The sequence below is a fragment of the Adiantum capillus-veneris genome, chromosome 10, assembly GCF_014529385.1.
Source record: "Adiantum capillus-veneris isolate H3 chromosome 10, ASM1452938v2, whole genome shotgun sequence".
Classification (NCBI taxonomy): Eukaryota; Viridiplantae; Streptophyta; class Polypodiopsida; order Polypodiales; family Pteridaceae; genus Adiantum; species Adiantum capillus-veneris.
In genome coordinates, this window is record NC_140940.1 from 1,720,178 (window position 1) to 1,736,037 (window position 15,860).

Sequence of the window (15,860 nt, forward strand, 5' to 3'; positions counted from 1 at the left end):
AAGATTTAGTTTGAAATATTACGACACATTGCACACCATTAATAACAAAAAATATTGTTACTGGTCTAATCATCAACAGGCCTCAAGAAAAATTCGATTATAAGATGATAGCCAACATTATGGGCTCTATTCAGACAAAGGCTTAAATCCCATATTTTAGGCCTATCTAAGGGTTTGGAGAATTTTCCACTGGCAAGATGTTTGTTTACATTTCATAAAATTTCACGCTTGACAACCTCAGAGGGGTCTAGAATACATGCAACCAAGTATCTAAGAATATATGAGAGACTATATATATTAGATGCTTTGGTGAAAGGAGGAGGATTGGTGTTGATATTTTCAAGGGCAGTCCATGGATAATCTCGCTCAAATTGAGCTCTAGTTTGAGGGGTGAGATTTGGCAGTTTGGGAAATATTGCCAAAGTGTTTGATGGTGTACTTTGTCCCCAGTTCGCAATCCCAGCATACGCTCTCGCTCACCAAAATGTAGTAGAATATTTCTAGTGTGTAGATCATTGTGAATGAAGTCGTGGCTATGCACAAATTTCATCGTCCGTAGAAGAGCGTTGCAGATCGGCAAAATGTTGTCTATGAATTGTTGTGGCGTTCTAGATGTGTGTTGAAACTCTCAGATTGCAGGCTTGTCAGAAAAGGGGAGCTAGAACCCAGGAGTCCACCACCCAACCTCCCACTATATAGCATGGCCCCTGGCCCTTTGCCCTAGTTGGACTCCCTTTCCACACTGCCTAGCCCGGCCTTGCCCTTGTCTAGTCCAGCCTTTCCGGTGTCCTCACATTACTCCCCCCTTAAGAAGAGTTTTCGTCCTGGAAAACAAAAGTGGGAAACTTGTTCTTAAGGACACTAATGTTTTCTCAAGTGGCATCCTTCATGGATCTAGCTGTTTGGTTGACCGGAACATGGTTCCGCAGGAGGTTCAATGAAACCAAGAGTAACATCTTGATTTGCCATATTGTTGTCCATTTGCAACCAGCTTGTGTTACCGATTCCTAGCCTATCATTGTGTGTAGAATCCATTTAGAACACACATGAGTATTCAAACGAGTTATCACACAAAAATGTACCCTAAAGAGTACCTCTTTTCACTTTCTATGAAAGTAACTTGCTAACATACTCATCAGCCAAGTTTAAGTCCTTGACTTGTTTTCCAATTTTAGCAGTAAACAACACCACCATCTCTAGTGTTCAAGGTTGAGAACTTGATTTATACATGAAGAGACTACACCTAGTCGCAACCATGCTTTAACTTTATAAGCAAAACTCCAAGTAGAGCAATAAATGCTTACTAATTGGATCGCGTGGTGCTAACATACGCACTTGCATATCCTTTTACCACAAGATTACACTTTGTAATTTGCTTATCCCAGTGGATAACTGACAGTACTGAGGTGTTTTCCCCCCATGGTTTACAGATAGTCTTTCCAGATGGCTGGTAAATGGGGATCACAATATCGTACCACATTGCTGAGGAATCAACAATTGGATGAATAACCATCGTAGTTAAGTTGAAAGATCTACAAGCACCCAAACTGAGCCATGACCTCTATTGGTGATTGGTAGACCAAAAAGTAAACTCATTGAGATACTGCACATAGAGTGAAAAAATGCTTCATAAGCAACAACTTGAGGAATATGCATGCCGTTCCAAATCAGTCTTTGCTAAACACTAAGGCCCATAACACCTAGTGTGCATGCATTTAGCAAAAAACAGATCCGAACCTGTATGTCCATGGTGATCCTTGCCAATACTTAGGGAAAATGTGATGCGCCTAGCACACATTAAAAAGGAATGGAAATAGTGCTGAAAGAAACTAAATACTTTCAGTTGCAATCATGTGCAAGCCTTACTGAAACGTCTGAACCATAATAGAAGGTGAAACATTGATCACTTCTAGGTACAAACAATGAAACTTTTTCATTAACAACTTAGAGATTTTCTATATGTATAAACAACCATCTGTAATGTTGTTTAGCAGTACTTGTTCATGAACGAGTCATTTAAAGTATCTGACAATTTTTGGCCATGAAATTGCTCCTGATACGTCGTGCTGAAAATGGTCTAGAAAACAGATGTGACCAGCACCTAGGGACTTTGTCTTGACACGTATTTGAAATAATGGGCACCAGTGTTAGTCCTAGAGACTCATATTCGCCACATGTGGAATATGTCCCAACTAAGGATGTCTAAAAAAAGAACATCCTACAAGGACAAGATGTACTTGTGTGTGGAGGTAACTCTAAACACTCTGCGACAAGAGTGAGAGGGACCCTCATTCATTGCTCCACACTAGCTAAACTGAACTCCTTGAGTCCCTAGACTATGTTGTATCCCATGTGACAACATGTGCCAAATTGAATCCTACAAGTGGATTCATAACAACGTAATGTACATTGGACACTACGGCCCAAAATACTTGTTTCGACATGCCCTTGGCATGGCCCTGGAATATTCAAGCGTATTTAAACGACTTGAAAAAACCAATCAATGCATACTAAAAACTGGAATAACACCAAATCAATAGATGTGTACCTGGAGATTGAACTGAATGTTCACTTACCCGTATTCAAATACAGAGGAACACGTTGTCCACGTGTGAAAAAATAAGCAACATTGCACTGGAAAGCCTGGGTGTTTCCTTTGCAATCCAAACCTGTCGGGAAGAATCTACGTAGTGAATTCCTTGGTAAGACACTTTGTAGAAACTGCTCAACTAGCAGGTAACGATAACCAACATAGTTAACCGTGTACAGAATGATTGGAATCAACTTAAAAAGGTGAATTGGTCCACTAACCCATGGTAGATTACTGGATTATTTCCTTGAAAGTAGAACTGGGATAGATCAAACTATGATCCTCAATGCCTATGGAGAGATGTAGCAATCACCCATCGGGTCTTACCCCAAAACAATATGTCTATAGACAATCCATAGTGCTATAGAGGGATCCGGAGATACAAGTGAAATGCCTAGCTCTTATGGGCAGCCATGCTGTCTCAACCTATTGTTGCATCTATAATCCGTGGTAGAGATCAGCTGATGGGAGTTTAAGGTTATCAAAAACTCAACTCGAGCGTCGTACTGAAAACATGTAGTGCAAAATGACACTCTAAAAATCCGTAATGACAAGACTGTTGCTTGTCAATTAACATCAATGTGTACTCCATTGGGTAGGGTTGTTCAATCTTGAGAACAATCATCCAAGGAATACCAACAATTGGGTCTTACCCTAGATTTAACAATGACTCTTAGCCAGCGTGTGTGGCTAAGAGTCATTGTCAAACCAATGGCATCTTGGCCAATTTCTAGCTGAGAGTTAGAGCACCTTCGCTCAAGAAGACTCACCAACAAAAACATGTAGCAAAAGCTTCTTAGAAAGTGTGCATTATTCTTGGAGAGAAATAAGAAAGAGAGAGAAAGAGAGCATGTTGGGCTAAGGAACTTTCCTTAAGTGACGAGTTTGTATATGTTGTGCCCAATCTGTGTGCTCTGCCACATCTGATGCCTGGCTTGTAGCTTATCTTATAATCATGCAGCAATCTACCTATATAACTCTCTCATCAAGAGAGAAAACAAAAAACACAAGCCACAGCTTGACCCACTTACGATGTATTGGGTCGTGACTTGACAAAAATGACTTAATATGGCACTTTGCCTGTGAAATAAGTCCTAGATTTAGGTTCCATTTAGTGGTAGTGTGCGTTGACAGCTCAACCATAAATTTAAACAATCCAGAACTTAGTTTGTCCGTGATAGAGTGTCTGGTGTGATAGCGGAAGCGTAATCTTTGAAGCGGTGGAATTCATGCCACATGGTGAGCATGCTTTGCATAGCCCAAACCAATAGGGCTTTGCACAATCTAAACTGGTAGGGATTCTATGAGGTGATATTCCCTATTTTGCCAGTTTTTCAAACGTGTGTGCCATTGCTCGCGATTCCAAGTCATTGGGCAGTACCTTGGCACAAGGGAGAAGCCTTGCTTCATGTAAAATTGTGAAAGAACTTTGCTTTGTACAAAAGCATTAGTTTCCAATGTAAATGTATAAACATGGAAAAATAAACAATACTGAACATGGTCTAACCTGGTCATCCCGCTCTAACCAGTTGTCTTGAGATGTCGGAAGAAAAACTCGCTCAAATGTAGATCATATTCATATCTGTTGCGATCAAATTTGGCTTGAAATATCCTACAGGGATATGGAGAAATTCCCCAAAAGCGTGTGCTCATAGCATACCCCAAACAGGAAAATTCTCAATTTAAGAGTCGTAGATTGAAGCCTTGCTTCCCACAAATATCTTTGTGCTGAAACCAGTGCTATGTGGTAAGCATCCTCCGTCAGCGTGTAAAAACCGTGACAAAGAGTCGGCCATGCCGAGGAACTTGCTTCCTTCTTCAAGTCCAGTAAGAGGCCATGCATGTCTCCTTGAGATATTTAAAAAAAAATCCCTTGCCATTAATGTATGCAACAAAATTTGAGTGCTTATGTGATGTCAGAGGCCGTGCCTATGCTTGGAATGGAGAAAAGTGCATTACCTTTGATGCATGTTAGATATATGCAATAGAGGTGATGTATGTTCCATCTAGGTCAAATGCTTCATAAGCAATTGACAGCCCTGCTGTTGTTCCATCAATTTGTGGTCGATGAATCAAAGATGTATGGTAAGTGCATCACGCCATTCTCATTGATTACCTTATGTAGAGATACGACCAGAATTGTGTAACCAGTTATGCAAATGACAATAAACCCAAAATCAACTGCATACCTCATTAAGCACTCCTGTCGCCCAATCTTGTCGACCCTAAAATCGAATGTGTTACTGAGGGGAAACTACAAATAGTACGAAAGCAGTAACCCAACTTTGTACTACACCGGCCATGCTCATTAGCACCCTTGCACAGAGCCTTGCTCATGGTAATACCAGTCATAGCCTTGTTGACCATTACTGCTAGGTAATGTTGCCACCCTGCATAAACCATGAGGGTAATCAACTTGACTAAAAAAAATTGAAAGAGGTTACCTTGTTTCTGTTCTTGTATTCGAATGCGGTGTATTCAAACCCGTGCGTCGTCAATCATGTGCTGATGTTGGCCCTACTTTGGCCAGTCCTAATTTATACCGAGGCCCCTGGATGGCTTTCATTTGTCAGATAAACCAAGGTGTAATCCCCTCAAAACCTTTGAAGTTCCGTCATACTGTAACTTCGATAAACCAAGGACATAATGTATTGACCATGGTCATAGTTGACCTGTACGTAAGCTCTCTTATATGATCTTGGTCGTTGCTGCAGGTATAAGGGTTGCAAAAGTGTCCTCTATGCCTACCATGCCATGCATAGCATTAACATGTGGTTGATGCTCAATTTCTTACCATACCATTGTCGAGATGATCCTTTTGTACCACGAGTGCGTGCGGGCCTAAAGGCTGTCACCATCCGTGTTTGACTTTGTGCATGAGTCGAGACGTAGATTAAAAGTGTATGCACATTTTGCGTAAAAACTACATGCAAAAGGTAATGCTCGTTTGCAGATGATGAAGATGAAGTCCCATGATGAAGCTGGAGCAACATGACGCTTCATATGCCCACAACCGGTTGCTCCCTGCACTCCGCATGGAGCTTGCCTCTTAGCATGGAGTGGATACCCTTTAAAAAAAAGAAAAAAGAAAGTAATTTCTTACTGTGAGCAATGGCAAAAACTAATGCACCGTCTGCATGGAGGAGGGAATCGCGCCCCCTGTAATGCTCGCCCAACCCCGGCCCTATGTCGAAAGTTCACTGGGATGGCGGTGCGCACCTGTCAAGCACGCCCTCATGGCCATTGATTCCGGGCTCAATTTCTTCCCCCCCTCACTACAAGCGGCTGTGCACACAGGCTGGGTCTCAGTTTCGACCTCCTTGCCTCTTAAGGAGCCATGCCCATGGCAATCAAGATCTCCTCCATCTCCTACTTAGGGCGCCTGCCCACGGCAACCCGTGCCTCCCTTGTCAGAGGGTTTGTCCATGACCCCAGAGAGAGAGAGAGTGAGAGAGAGATAGCACATGCAACGTCATGCAAAGCCTTCCTCCCTCCTCTATAGCTCTTTCCTCCCCTGAGCTCTGATACCAATGTCAGACAAGGGGAACTAGAACCCAAGAGTCCACCACCCAACCTCCCACTATATAGCATGGCCCCTGACCCTTTGCCCTAGTTGGAATCCCTTTCCACACTGCCTAGCCCGGCCTTGCCCTTTTCTAGTCTGTCCTTGCCGGTGTCCTGACAAGGCTTGCTTCCATCATGATGACATGCCTGAATCCACTGCTCAAGATGACCTCCATTCCAAAGCTTGAATATCAACATGGGCATTTTGCTATGACAAACAAGATCACGTGGAAATATCATGCTACAATGTTGAACAGTAGCAGCAGTCACTTCTCTAGCACAATTTGTAATGTTGGCTTGCTTCCTATCTGGTCCTTGTAGATCTTTTCCGCATAGATAGGATCTTTGAAGAGAGGATGGCCCACTGAAACTTGTTTCACATTTGCAAAATGTCCTTCACCTAATTGGGGTGCTTGCAAGTGAAAGATAGAATATTCCCCAAGTAAGTGTAGAACAAGAGGACATGTAGTATTATCCAGGTGTACAGCTAAGGGCTCGGCACTTGAAGGAGGAGGCACATCCTCTTCTGTCCTAGGATGTTTCAAAGAGCCTTCGACCTTATCCTTGCTCTTCAATTCTGAATGTAGTTGTGCCACAAGCTTCGTTCGCTCTTTAATTCCAGGTTTGGCTTTGATTTATGGATACACCATGCTCTCAATGTTTCTAGTGACCTGGCCTAATAATTTCTTTATTGTGTTATGCATTACTCCATTAGTGTGCAGAGCTGGGTCAAATGACACAGGGAATGCACTGCACAGTTTCAACCAACACTGTTTCACAAGTTCAGCTATGAAATCATCAAACTTTGCCTGCAGTGGATCAAATGCCCGACACAAACGATCGTCTGAAGCTCCATAGAGAGACAAAACTAGAGCATCACAAATGATTTTGCAATGCTGATGCATTAATTTCGTCTCTACCATGATTGAAGCCTGAAAATACATGAAGCAAATATAAGTAAGGAAAATCTAAAACATATATAAATTTGACATACATTGATAGCCGTTTTTTCGGCTCTTTGTAATTGCCACAGTGAGTTACCTCACCCTACCAAAATCACCCAAACACTGTGGCTATCCCTACCATTTCACTGTACATAGGCGTGCGTGAGTCACGGGACTTTTCCCTTATCTTCTTAAAAACCCTCAGCTAGCTAGTCACTGGGCTAGGTGAGCCAAAAAAAATAAAAAAAATAAAAAAATAAAAGTATATTATGGCCTCTTTGTGTGTAAATATTTCATTGTATATATGGCCTAAATATAGGGATTTTTTATAATTATTTTGGTATTTTATTTAAATATTTCTACTTAGGTGTGTGTTTTATTAAACCTATGTACACCTTCTTTCATCCTCTTACACCATAATTATATTTTTTTGCCAATATGTACATACTCTAACCTCATATTTTTCCTTTATACAAATCACTCCCACATTTTCACCCTCACCCTCGTGAAAACATTTTCATACATTTTACTTGCATACATTTTACTTGCATACATTTTCCTCTTTCACCCAAAATACTTTCACCCATACATTTTACTTGCATACATTTTACTTGCATACATTTTCCTCTTTCACCCAATATTATATTATTTACTTGCATACATTTTCCTCTTTCACCCAAAATAATTCAAGGAGGGACCATATCATATGATTCCAATATCTTTTCATATCCATAACTCCTCCATATTTTTATTATTATTTTTACTCATTATTCTAACACCATGTGCTCATTGAGCTAAAGTCCATGAATAGTCCATACACTAGTCCCACCATGTATATATTTCTTATTTCACCAATAATCCTCCTCCATTCATGGGTCAAGGGCAACTTGAATGCTTTGTATTATAATATGACAAAGGAGGGGCTCACTCTTGGATGCATTGTACAAATTCAACAAAGGAGGGGACCACTAAAAGACTTTTGCAGGCCTAAAAAACAGGCTTTTTGGTGAGAATTTTGGCACCTATCTCCACTCCGAATTTGGAGCAGTGGTCAAAAGAGAAAATGTAGCCCAGTGAGCTATGAATTTTTTAGTGGACCCCAGTTTTCCCATGCTATGCAGCCACACTCTCTCTTCCACTTTATCATTTTCCTCTTTCACACACACTTCTCCACTCATCATCCCCATCTCTCTCACCACTCCTCTCTGCACACTACTCACCTTCTCCTCAACCTTGAAGAATAAGAGAAACCATGGTGAACTCATACCTCCCACACACAATTCCATTCCAAAATTGACCACCTAGTCTCATTTTTCCTCCTCCAAATTACCCATATCTATCAAAAAACCACAAAATTCAGCCTCTTCTCTTAAAAGACAGCATCATGGTGGTTGATTACTCAGCTTCAATTACCTTGTCTCTCAAGGAAGGTCAAGAGTGGAGAAAAAATGTACCGTCAAAGCTAGTGGACCGTCAACAAGCGTCAAAATTGGCCCTACTCAAGACACTTGGAGCATCAACCTTGTAAGAAATCCACCTTTTCTTACCTCTTAAGAGTTTTTCTTCCTTATTTGTATCCTACATGGATACTCCCATTGTAAATATTCAATTCCATTTGTAAATTAATACTAACTCTACTAACACTAACCCACTATGAAAAGTCCTATCACCTCCATTTCTCTCCTCTCTCTTTCCCCACCAACTTCTTGATAATTCCAAGCAAAAGAAATTAGATAAATTGCTGAAAATCTAACCCAACCATGGTTAGAGGAGTAACCCTAGCCTTCAAAATTGCTATAAAAGGAGGGTGTAGCTAGCATAAAAGGGGGGAAGCCATAAGCAAGAGCACTATGCTATAGCTTGAGAAGCCAAGCTCAACCTCTCTAGAAGGAGCTCTTGAGTGGAAGCTCATTGTCTTATGCATGTGCATGTGTTGTAATAGGGGATTAGCAAGGGAAATCTATGCCATTGTAAGAGAGAGAGAGTGATCATTCAATTGAGAGTAGGAAATCTATCATTTCTCCTACTAGTGTAAGCCAACATTCGCTGAATCAAGGAGGGTGGATTTGGACTAATCTTGGATATTTTGTCTCCCTTTCCAACGTGAAGTAATGGACAACAATGATGCGTAAGTGTCTTGGTTTTTTTTTAAGTTCTTGATAGCTTGTCTCTGGTGTTGTCATCAATCTAGCCATAAATCCCACAAACTGTAAGAAAGCGACAGGGTGGAGAGGACTCCCCTGGCTTTAAGACAGTGATTGGGGTGGCTTTTCTAGTGATGTGTTGTGGTGAAATTTATGCAAGCTATGTTGAACAAGTACTAATCTCACTTTGATTTGTCATGACAGATTTGTAAGAAGGTATTAATGCAACAAGCACCCCCTCCCCCTTTCTCTCTCTTTCTTAAATATATAGTTGTGTTTGCTTGATCATCGCCGATACGTTTCAAAGCAGCCCGAGCACTATCTCTCTCTCTCTCTCTCTCTCTCTCTCTCTCTCTCTATCTCTCTCTCTCTCTCTCTCTCTCTCTCTCTCTCTCTCTCGTGTTTTAGTGTGTGAGAGTATTCCATTGGTGTTAGGGTTAGTGTAATTCCTTGCTTGTTTGTGGGTTGCTCTAACGATTCTCCTCTTTTGCGTCCTAGTTCGCTCTTAAACTAGGTGGTGCCCCTTGTGTAGTTGGGATTTGGCGGTGGGTTTGTTGTTTTGGTTTGTGTTGTGTTGTGCCCCAGCCCCATTGAGCATCACGGGAGCCTTGAAGGGTGTCTAGAGGCCACTCTTCTTGTTGCCCGCCCCGGACCGCCTCAAATTGGTGCCCCCACTGAGGACGGCTTGTGTATTTTTGTGTAGAATCAACCTTTAGCATAGTCAAGTAGTTTGCATGAATCACGAAGCTTTGTATGATCCCTTCATTCCCATTGCAAGGCAAAAGGTACACATAATCGTTAGTACTAAGTTGCAATTTCAACGTGTCATTCGTAGAATTTTAGGTCCTCTTAGGTTGGCCGAGATAAACGCTTCAGTAAATCCTTTTATTTTGCCTCTCATTAGGTACGACCTTAGTTTGGACGTCTATATTTTTGTTTTGTTTTAAGCATTAGGACACGCATAGGCCATGGATAATGGCCCAGGAATAGAGGTTTTTCCCTTTCATTTTACTCCACACATTAGAATAAACGTTGCAATTAGTAGAAAGATCCATTTTCAACAACGAATGGTGTTCATGTTTGGTGCCCAAAGAGCAGGAGAAATTCTTGGATCACCAAACCCTGTCATTCTACCTCTCATCAACTACCACACTTCTTTTGATGTACATGTGTTCATTTTATTTTAAAATGAAGTGCAGCCCGGCAAAGTAGTGTGTATGTTTGTTTTTTCTTTGTCCAAGTTGTTACAAGAAACAAAAAAACGATCATTTATTCTAACTGGGAATGTGTGTGCAGTGAAAGTTCAATCCTTAGAGATCTAGCTCTATTACCAATTGAGTTGCAGGAGCAAGTAGTAAGGCGTCTCCCTCATAACAAGAGGGTGGTGAAGTTAAGAGGGAAGGTCCTACGCGTGGATTCCATTTTCCTCTTGTTGTTGGGCACTAAGGAAGACCGCGCATTCATCCAACTAGTGTGTGCCCTAAGATTGGTAAATAGAGTGAAATTTGGCGTTTGGCGAGTGCATTTCACCATTGAGGAAGACTCTTCAGGAAACTTGCGGCCAGAGTTCATGCTTCATAGACTCACATTTGGTGAATTTTTCCCTCATTTGCGTCTTATTAATAGTCTTCCTTTCGCTTTCAACAAAGGAGATAGGGAGCTATTCAGAGCTTGTCTTAATAAAGAGAGCATAGAGAAGATTGCAAATTTGTATAAATTCTCATCCTTCTCTACTTTCTATGACACTTTGTTCATAGAGACATTGTAAATCTCTTTATGCTTTTGAATGATTTAACCATAATCCTAAGGAGTTTTTGTCCAGGAATTTTGTAGCACAAGTGGAGTCTTTAAATCTTGCAAACTTGATTGGACTTGATGAGGATGTTCTTTATGAAATTGTGAGAAGGTTGCCTCACTCCGACTGTGTGGAACTCGAAGGAAAGGAGCTCCTAGTCAATTGCTACTTTCTCACGGCCTTCGACGAGCATGAAGATCTAGTTTTTATACAAACCGCTTGTGCATTGGGAATTGTAGAGCAAGTGCAATTTATCACTTGGGACGTGGTTGCTCTTTTGGATCCAGAAAAGGAAGTTCTAGAGATTTCTGTTTATCGCCTTAGCTTTGAAGAATTTCAACCCTTCTTAGAGCTCATCAATAGTCTACCCTTTTGTTTTGATCAAACAAATCGAGACCTTATTGAAGCTTGGATAGCTGAAGAAGAAAACCTAGAGTGGTATTTTCTCACTTCTTCATTTGCAGGCGAGTGGTTCTAGATCTCTATTGTATCCCTTATTGTAACTCGTATTGTAATCTTTCATAATAATGGAGAGCCAACGCCAAATGTCTGGATATCCTCTTTTCTTTGGAGAGCCTGGAGAGGATGCAGAATTATTTTTAGCAAATTTCAAGATGTCTTGCCGTATCAAGAGGATAGTAACCGATCAAGAACGTGTAGAAATGTTTGAGGTGGTCCTTAGGAAAGATGCTAGTACTTGGTTTGACTCTTTGCCTGAGGAAGTTAAGGGGAATTACACAGAAGTTTTGAATCGTTTTAAGAGATACTTCTTTGATCCCCAAAACACTCAAAAACTATGGCAAGACATTGTTTCTCATAAGCAAAAAGACTTAGATGACTACTACTTGTACAAGCAAGAGTTTCTACGTCTTTGGGCTCTATGGATACGAAATGTTACTAACCCTGGTGATGGTGCAGAATTTTTAAAGAAGGAGAGGTTCATAGCCGGACTCTTTCCTGACCTTAAGGTAAAAGTTGAGGCGGGTGCACCTGCTACTTTTGATGCAGCTGAAACTAGGGCTGCTGAGAAGTATAGGAAACTCAAGTGCTTAAGGGGAGAGGTTCCAATAGAAGGTCTTAGACCCAAAGGTAAGTCACAAGCATCAACATCGAGGGAGCTTCCTGAGGTAACGGCGGAAGTAATTGAGAAGTTAAACGAATCTTTAAGCAGCCTGTCAATTCACCTTGCACAAGCTGTAGGTCCAAAGGGACAAGCAAAGAAGTCTGAAGAGCGAGATCCACGACCTAGGAGAGTCTTGCAATGTTGGAATTGCGGAGAGTCTGGACATGGGATGTATAATTGTCCTTGGCCCCGTGGGGAGCCAGGGAGGCCTAACTTGAATTACCCAGTGATGAATGCAGGTGAAGGAACTGGTCAACAACCAAGGCTTCTACAAAGGCCAAATGGACCAAGACCACCTCCACAAGGGGTAGAAGGAGTTCCACCTTTGCCAGATCCAAATGTGCATGTGGTAGAGGTGACAAATTCAAATGAGGTTGACATGGAAGCCAATGGAATTAAGCGTGGCCGAGGAAAAGGTAAAGAGAAAGAAGGAGTCACATCACAGAGTGACCATGGACAAGGCAAGAAGGCAAAGGGAACCAAGGAAACCAAGAGGACTCGACGTCGTATCAACCTCCAAGACTTCCCTCTTGGACATGGTATGGCTCCGTACAACTTGTTGGAAGACATGAGAGGTAAGGGTCCTGATATTTCATGGCCTCAATTTCTTGCATTATGTCCACAAGTTAGGAGGGATTTAACAAGGGCAGTTAGCACTAGGAGAAAGGTAAAAGAGAGTGTGCCTGTTGTAAAAATTGCACAAGCTGAAATGAATGAGGACATTACACCGGTGCTAGACTGTTACATCAAAGGGAGATTGGTTAGGAAAGGTCTAGTGGATGGGGGTGCACAAATTTGCATCATGACAGAGGGACTCATGCAAAAACTAGGCATGCACATCCATGAGACACCTGAAATTAGGGTCAAGATGGCAAACAATAGCAAGGCTAGGTGCGTAGGCATTTGTAAAAATGTTTTTGTGGAGGCCTTTGGCATTAAGAAGGCAGTGGATTTCTATGTCATGTCTACCAAGGGAAATGGTTACCCATTTATCCTAGGAAGACCATGGCTAATGAAAATGCGAGCTTTGCAGGATTGGGAGAGTGGAAAGCTAATTTGCAGGAATGAAAATCACAAGAAGGTTGTCTTTGACATGAAGGAGCAACGCCAAGAGGAGCTCCATGAAGAATCATCTCAAAGTGAGACGGAAGAAGGTTGGACCGATAGCACTTCAGAAGAAGAAAGTAGCGGCAGCATTACTGAAGAGGAGTCTTCCATCGAAGTCATGGGGGTAAGGTTTAAGCCAAGCAACCAAGAGACCTCTTGTCAAGGCTTGGAGGAGGTAGGTCCTCAAGAGAACGAAGGTGAATATCAAGATGAAGGGATGCTGGAAGGTATGCTATCAACAACACTTACAAAGGATGAAAGAGAGGAGTTCAAATGTGTGCTAAGGAAGTTTCCTAGGCTTTTTGCTAAAGACTACACCGATGTGCGTGGAGTAGATGCTGTTCAACACAAAATTGAGTTGAAGCCAGAGGCCACACCTAAGGCTCAGAAGCTACGAAGGCTAGGAGTCATCAAGGAGCAGGCTTTACTCAAGGAGGTAAGAAAGCTTCTAGCAGCAGGGTTCATTTATCCAGTGGAGAATTCGGAGTGGGTCTCTCCTGTTGTTGTCACTCCTAAGAAGAACGGCAAGTGGAGGGTGTGTGTGGATTACCGTCCCCTCAATGAGGCAACAAAGAGAAATCACTTTCCCCTCCCATTCCAGGATGAGATACTAAATGAGGTAGCTGGTCATGAGAAGTACACTGAGTGCGATGGTTACTCAGGTTACTTTCAAATAGGGATTGCACTGGAGGATCAATTGAAAACAACCTTTATCACTCCTTGGGGTTGTTATGCTTTTAGAGTCATGCCATTTGGTCTGACAAATGCTCCTGCAACATTCCAACGTTTCATGAATATGGTGTTTCAAGCATTCTTTGGAAAGTCAATTAGGGTGTTCATTGATGATTTCTGTATTTATAGCTCAAAATCATTGCATCTACAAAGGGTAGAAGAAGGTTTAAAGAAGCTCTACGACATGGGAGGTCAACTCAACCCCGACAAGTGCCATATAGGTGAGGATGAAGTAATCTTGTTTGGTCATAAAGTTTCTTACAAAGGCATTGAAGTGGATCCTTCAAAGGCAAAGGCTCTTATTGAGCTACCATCACCCAAGAGTCTTAAGGAGGTCATCTCATTCATTCAAAAGGTGAAGTATATGTCACGCTTCATTCACTTAGCCTCGGAGTTACTTCACCCTTTGCAAAAGTTGACACAACAAGTAGAATTTGCATGGTCTGATGAGCTTGAAGAGTACTTTTGTAAAATTAAAGTCATTTTGTCAGAGCTACCAACACTCATGCCTCCTGTTGGGAGTACACATTCTTTGTTAGCTCTAATGCTGGGAAAGAAACAATTGGTGCTGTGTTGCTACAACAAGATCCCCACAGTACAAGGATGCGACCCATCTACTTTTCTAGTAGGGTCATGAATGCTTTGGAGAGAGACTACACAGAAGCAGAACTCATGATGCTTTCTCTCATGTTTGCGGTGAGAAAGTTTAGATCCTACCTGCTACCAAAACCTTTTGTAATTCTCACTGCAGAAAATTTGTTCCCTTGGGTGTCATCTCAAATGAATCTTAGTACTAGGATCTCAAAGTGGATTATGGAGTTGCAAGAGTTTCAATACTCTTTCAAGGTAGAAGATAGTGTGCGTGCACAATTGGCAGGGATTCTCACTTATAGGGTGCACGAAAAGGAGATTAAGGTGCCTGAAGTAAAGACCCTACCATTGCCACCACCAAAAAGTATTCCTAATGCTTTTACTTTGTTCTTTGATGGAGCTTTTCGTCGAGCCACAGGAAAAGCAGGGGGAGGGCTAGTGTTGCTCAACCCAAGTGGAGAGGTGGTCATGAAAGAGAAGTTCAATCTACCAAGTTCAGCTAGCAACAATGAAGCAGAATATGACACTCTACTTCATGGTTTGAAGATGTGCATTGGCCAAGGGATACAACGCCTCATGGTAAAGGGAGATGCACTTCTCATTGTTAAACAGATTTTACGCATTTGGGCATGCAAGAATGAGAGCTTACGGACAAAAGTTCATGCCATTCGTAGATTGTTTAATCAATTTGAAGAAGTGCAACTATATCATATTCCTAGGAAACAGAATGAAGATGCTGATTTACTTGCACAACAAGCCGTTGCATGTGTAAAGAAAGAAGTGCAGGTCATCATGGTGGCAGCTGCTGTGAAGCAACCGAGGTACCAGGGATTGGAGTCATTGGCTCCCATCATTGGCTACATTTTGGAGGGTGAGTTTCCACCAGACTTCACAAAAGCTCAGAAGAGGAGACTCATGAAGAAGGCAAGCGTATATCTCTTCCTAGAAGGCTCCCTCTATCAAAGAGGGAAGGATCAAGTGTGCAGACGAGTACCAACTATCAAGGAAATTCCAGCCATTCTAAAAGGTTTGCATGAAGAGGCATGTGGTGGTCATTTTGCCCAAGAATTAACTGTGAAGAAGATTTTGCTTTCGGGGTATGTTTGGCCAAGTTTGCATGTGGATGTTCAACATTGGTGTAAAAGCTGTCACACTTGTCAGATAAGTGGAAATAGAAGGTTGGTGCATGGCCCGAGGCAAATAGTGCTTGCAAATGGACCCTTTGAAAAGTGGGGCATTGATGCTATGGGTCCTCTGCCTAGGACAAAAA